Here is a 7,106-nt window from a genome sequence, read left to right on the forward strand (position 1 = left end):
AATGGAATGGACAACCCAGAAAATACAAGAAGAAATGAGAGCAGAAATAAAAAATTTCTGCAAAAAGAAATGTCAGAAATAAAGGATTTGGTAGATGAATTAAAAAACTCAGTGGGTACCCTCAACAATAGAGTGGATACAGCGGAAGACAGAATCAGTGAGCTTGAAGATGAGCTGCAGGAAGCTACAGACAACAACAAACAATGGGGAGAGACCTCAAAATAGCTATAGGGCCAATCAGAGTCCTAGGGGATGATTTCAAGAGGAACAACATTAGAATCATTGGAGTACCAGAAGGACAGGGAAGCAACACCAGTGAAAAAGCCACAGTCAAAGAAATCATTGTTGAAAAGTTCCCAGAGCTGGAGAACGCAGGTCTCCAGATTCAAGGAACCCAAAGGGTGCCAGTTAAAAGAGACCCTAACAGAAAAACTCCAAGACATGTCATAGTTAAAATGATGGACATCATGGATAGAGACACAATACTGCAAGCAGCAAGGTCGAAGAATGAAATCACATGCAAAGGAGCACTCCTTAGATTCACAGCAGACCTATCGGAGGAAACCCTCCAAGCCTGAAGGCAGTGATGGGATATAGTGAAAAACTCAATGAAATGAACGTTTCACCAAGAATACTTTATCCGGCTAAACTTTGAAAGATAAGGATGGGCTTGGAGCTTTCGTTGGGGGGACTTTGAGACCATGGTAGAGTGAAGCAGACATTGGTGGAGAGTTTGGGGTTGGAACATTGTATGAATTGAACCCTATCACTGACAGTATTGTAAATCATAGTGACTAAAATAAAAGCATTTTTAAAATAAAGTTAATGATCAAGGTAAAAATAACAAAAAAAAGTGTTGAGTTTCATAGCATAATAGAAATAACAAGCTTATGAAAGCCAAAAGAATTGGTGAGGGACAATTTATACCATTAAATTATTTTAGATTAAGGACCCTCTGCTCCTAAAGACTTTGATTCCAGAGGTCTCCTAACCCATTTTGGCGCCCAGAGTGGCTTCTTACAGCAATGCACTGGGACTGTGAGCTGGGCTACAACTACGCGCTGTCTTAACATCTCTTAATTGTCAGCAATGTGAAACAGTTCCTTTTTAGCAGGTCTGACTTTGGGGGGAAACTCCAAACAATAACAGTGAGTTTTTTGTTGAAATATTGAAGATAATCAAAGTAGCAGCCATTTCTCTAGACTGTGAACTAAGCTATAGCCCCAAGCTGGCTGAGAAGAGAAAATATCCCTCTTTGCTGGTTGTTTCCCATTTTCGGGGAGAAACGTGGAGAAACTCGGCGTGGCGTCCACCATATTATGAGGTGCGGGAAGGGGGATGAAAGAAAAAAAAGGAAAAGGAAAAAAAAGAGTTATGTACTTGGAGTAGTGGGACTACATATCTCTTCATTCTAAGCAATGGAAAACAAATTATCAAATGCTTCCTTGGTAGTAGGGCTGTCTTTCTTGGGGGGAAACTCCAACAACAATAGTGACTTTTGTGTTGAAATATGGAATGTAATCAGGGTAAAGAGAAAATGAACTGAAATTCATCAGTTAAGCAGTTGGGGGTGAGGGGGCGGGGGCGGGAGGTATACTGGGGTTTTTGGTGGTGGAATATGGGCACTGGTGAGAAGATGGGTGTTTGAATATTGTATAACTGAGACATAAGCCTGAGAACTTTGTAACTTTCCACATGGTGATTCAATAAAATAAAAAAATAAAAAAATTAAAAATTAAATATTTTAGATTAAGTAGCATGTTATTACTCGAAAATGTACTAAAATGGTTAAACATGTATGTTAAAGTCATAGAGCAACTATTTGATATAAAAAGTTAAAAGTGGGTATAAGAACCAAATAATTGAAATACTTAATGCAAAATAAAGCTTCTAGCTTGGAGTAGGAAAGGATTTGGAAATAGAACACAAAGGATGCTAACCATTAAGCAAACAGCTGATAAATTGGTCTATCTCTGGTGGTTTATGTCTCAACTTGACAGATGATCACAGTATATTCAGATATCTTATTGAATGTTACTTCTTGCATATCTGTGAAAGTATTTTTGGAAGGATTAATTTTGAATTGGTGGACTGTATAAGACAATTGTCCTTCTCAAAGTGGGTGTCACACAATCCCACAGAGGGCACTAGTAAAACAAAGTTGGTAGAGAAAGGGAGATTGTTGGCTCTCAGCCTGACTACATGAGGCAGGCTAGCCACTTCTACCTGCCCTTAGCACTCATGACTTTGGGATTCACAATGGATGCTAACCATTAGCCCTCAAGCCTTCATTGGCTTCCCTAGGATCCAGCTTCGACATAGCAATCCATGAGATTTCTCAGGCTCCATAATCATATGAACCACGGTTCTACATATTGGTCTGTATCTCTGAAGAATACTAAAACAATATTAGAAATCACAACATATAAGTTAACATTGGGACTTGGGGCTGAAGCAATAGCACAGCAGGTAGGGTGTTTGCCTTGCATGTGATTGACCCAGGTTTGATTCCCAGCATGCTATATGGTCCCCCGAGCACCACCAGGAGTAATTCTGAGTGCATGAGCCAGGAGTAAGCCCTGTGTATCTTCAGGTGTGACCCAAAAAAGCAAAAATAAAATAAAATAAATTAACATTGGGGTCCGAGCGATGGTACAGCATGTAGGACGTTTGCCTTGCACATGGTCGACCGGGTTCAATCCCCGGCATCCCATATAGTCCCCCATGAACCACCAGGATTTCCTGAGTTCAGAGCCAGGCATAACTCCTGACCATCACTGGAGGCGACCCCAAAATTAAAAAAAGAAACTAACATTAAGAAAGTGAAAAGGCAACTATCACAGAATTGGAGTATAATCATTATCTATCTGTATCTCTAATAAAGATTCATTCCCAGAATTCACTGTCACTGTCACTGTCATCCCATTGCTAATTGATTTGCTCGAGTGGGCACCAGTAATGTCTCCATTGTGAGACTAGTTGTTACTGTTTTTGGCATATCGAATACACCGTGGGTAGCTTTCCAGGCTCTGCTGTGTGGGCAAGATACTCTTAGTAGCTTGCTGCTCTTCGAGAGGAGCGGAGAAATCGAACCTGGGTCGGCTGCATGCAAGTTAAATGCCCTACCGCTGTGCTATTGCTCCAGCCCTCCGAGAATTCATTCTATATAAATTGGGACATAATTTTTGACTTATCAAAATATAAAAAAATTTTAGTACAAAATGATATGCAAATAGAAAGGCATGTAATATAATAAGTACTAGCTTCAGGTACTTGAACCTCTGGCAACTCAAATGCAACAGTTCTAAATTTATTAACAAATATTAATATTTACATTTTAAAAACTCCTAACACATTTAAAGCATGCTCACATTCAACTATAAAATCATAAGTTAAAACTAAGATATGACTTGGCTAAATAGAAGTTTGTTGAATGACAAGATTTAATTGTTCTTAATAGATTCCAGGCTTTAGCTAAGCAATGGAATAGCCTAACAAAAGTAGTTCTTGCCAACATCAAACTACTTCAGGATAAATGCCTAAATTGCAAATTACTATAGCAAATGGTATGAACAATTTTTTATTTCAAGAAACTTGAAATTTGTCATGACATTTGATAAAATAATTCACATTTAGGCATTTATCCGAAAGTAATAATTAGACACAGATGAAGAATTGTTTGATGATACTCACTGCAGAAATAATTAAAACAGAGAAAACACAGAAAGAACATACCTACCCAACAATGGAACAGTAATTAATATATTGCAGTACATCCAGGGATAAAGACACACTCATACCTGTTAGTAAAGAGAGTGAAAAGTCTGCCCACCCCATTTTTCCCAATTCTAAGAACTGTTTTTAAAATCCTTGTAGAAAAAAAAATGAGATGTTTTATTTTCCATTTCTTCACTAATAAATCTGAACATCTTGTAAGCATGTTACTGGTCATTCGTAATTACTCTCTTAGGAGTTGTCTTGACCAATTTATCTGATAGGCATTCATATATTTTTTTACGTAAGACATTTGTATGTTAAGGAAAATGTATAGAAATCTTAGTGTCTGCCCTAAGTGTTGAGTTTGATATTTTGACAAGTCAACTCATTTAAAATTGTTTCTTGAAATTCTTCAACTTTTGAACTATTCAATTTAGTGAACACAGCATTGAACACTAAATTGAACATTAAGTTGGAGACTAAGAAAAAGTCTATATTTTTTCAAATTAGAAAAATTTAAAAAATAATAAAAACCAAGTTCAACTTCTGGCATGGAAACGGACACCTATGACATTAAGGTATTTGTGCTTCTCTATAGAAGTAAAACTAAATAAAATGTTTCAGTTAGTGTTATATCCAGGTAATACTGAAAAGCTTGTCACTATTAGAATTATGATGACACAGTGCTTCTCCTCAACCGTAACTTGAATTTCCTTATAACCCTGGGTTTAGCTTCTTTATCTGCTAATTGTATATTTTAAATTTTTGCGTACTTTTTTGGATGATAGAAACATACATCTAGTAAACTTTAACCTTAAGAAAAAAGGGTAACTGTAATTTAAATGTTTGTTTTTGAGCCATAGCTGGCTGTATATATTCCTTTTCACTTTCCTCTGTGACACTGGAACAGGTCTGATTCTAAAGAAGTCTCCTGCATTCTAAATGTCTTCCGTTCTACCTCTGCTTCGAAGGAAACATCATCCTTCACCTTTGCAGCTTCCTTTGCAGCTGTTGGAAGTAAAAGCTATTCATTTTTTGGAGACTATAATGTTTTACTTTTCTAAGGCAAAGCTCCCCTCCCTCTTAAAGCTCACAACAGCAACATCACTTTCCCTTCCCACCTAGCTCTCCATCCAACAAATATGTACATGGTGTCAGGTATGTGGGCACCGTGTTAGATAAAGAGTTCGAAGATTAAAAACTGGTGAGTGCAACAAAAACATGACAAATGATAACACAAACAAATGTCACTTATAAAATATAAAGAGGAAGTTTTTGTTTTCTCATACCAAGAAAGAATGAATAGGATTTAGTCTGGTCAGAAATGGACAGGGTCAGAGGAGCATTCAAGGTTGAAAAAGAACATGCTGTTTTCAAAGAAAACAAGTGAATTGTCACAGGGGCCTGGAGGGTGCCCAGTTCTAGCATAGGTGCCCAGAACACTAGGAAATGGTGAGCATTTCAGTGTAATTCAATAACCAGAGAGTAAAATCTTCTTTCCTTACCAAGGTAATCTTGTTCATCTGATCCCATTTATTTATTTCTATTCATTTTCATTGAGATACATGATTGACAAAGTTGTTCTTAACAGAGCTGTTTCAGGTGTTTCTCTGATAGGCTTATTCTTCAGCTCTACCCCAATTCTATACATCCTACCTCCTACACATACTACAAGCTTCAACATCCAGCCTCTCACTCAACATCTTGATGTGCAGTGACTTCCATTTTACCTCGAGCAGGCTTCTCTTTGCTTTCTCCTGGTCCCAAATTACTTTACTTCTGAGTAATTATTCCTACTTTACTACTCCACAACATCGGTCAAGCCTCCTTCAAGACATTAAAATTTTATTAGGATTAGAAACGCTAAGTCATGCAATCTTTTTTGAATAGTAAATTATTACTGTTCTCTTCTTCCCTGCCAACTGGATTTCCTTACTTTTCTCCCAAAATCACGCAACATATGGGAGCTTCCAATAATACACAAAGGTCTGTTTTGATCACAAGGAGAATCATACCAAATATATAATCATGTGACGTTTCTTTACCAAAAATTTAGCACACTATAAACAAATCTCAAGCCAGCCGTGAGAGGTTGGATTTATTCCAGAAATTGCCACCCATTATTACAGGTATAGATGCTGCCTTGTGTTCCCCAACCAAAGAGGACTTTGCTTGAAGACTGCTGCAGCTGCAAACTTGTTGACCCCAGAGAACCTCTGGGCTGCCTCTCCAAAAGAGCCAAGTGTTTCCATCTTTGTAGCTGAAAGAGAAGTGCTGCCTGTGACTGAAAAATTCTGGGTGCAGAACGGTTTCTCAGAGCAAAGGGTCTCAGGCGGGTGAAAACTGAAGTCCTCATGCCTTTTATCACTTGGTCTGATATTCCGCCCCCCAGACCCGGGCAAGGGCAATTAAAACTCTCTTATGGGACTCAGAAAGAAAGATGGCCAGCAGGACAGAAACAACAGATGCCTCCTAAAGCAGAAGCAGTGTGGGGTGGGGGCGGGGGGGCCGGGGAAGAAAGGAGATGTTTAATTAAAAAATATAATGGAATTCTAGTATTAAATACCAACATTTGGAGGAATTAAAGCATGATTTAATTAGAGATTCAATATTTGGCAGAAAAAAATAAATTACTGCCTTGAGACACCACAAAAGTGGTCAGAAAAATATCGGGTGGAAGAAGCAATACAGTGGCGAACCCTGAGGGAGAAAAAGGCAAGCTGCAGAGGCAGATCCAAGAGACCAAACCAGGAGGAGGAAAAGGAACCCGTGAAGTGTGAATCACTTTAGAAATGGAAGACACCTTTCAGGACTGGACAAACTCATGAGCCCCCGAGGGGAAAGGTACAGGTGAAACCCTGTCACCTGCTAGTACTGAGGGGAAATGAGCATTCTGGGATGAGGGATGCTGAGACATCCGCCCCTGAATCTGGGCTTCGAGAATGTGTTTTGTTTCCTCACCAGGAGAATCCAATGTGTGTGCTTAATAATCCACATGGAAACAGTAGGCTCAGAGGGGGTTCTAGGATCTGGCAAACATCTTTTGCAGTGCTGTGTCACTGGTGTTCTGGTATCGCTGGGAATTTGTTAGTCTTTTCCTTCCACAGGGTCACTGAAACTTTTCTTTTTAAAGAGAGAAATTTAGGGGCAGGAATAGTACAGTGGAAAGGTTGCTTGTCTTGCATGGGGCTGACCTGGGCTCATATAGTTTCCCCCAACCTGTGAGGAGTGATCCCTGAGCTCAGAACAAGGAGTAAGCTCTGACCACTATCATGTGTGGCACAAATACTCAAAACGAAACAATTAGAAGAGAAAACATAAAGAGAAAACTTTTGTATTGTTTTGTTTTCACCACACTTAGTGTTGCTCAGGGGCAACTCTCAGTAATG

This window comes from Sorex araneus, chromosome 5 (assembly GCF_027595985.1).
Source record: "Sorex araneus isolate mSorAra2 chromosome 5, mSorAra2.pri, whole genome shotgun sequence".
Lineage (NCBI taxonomy): Eukaryota > Metazoa > Chordata > Mammalia > Eulipotyphla > Soricidae > Sorex > Sorex araneus.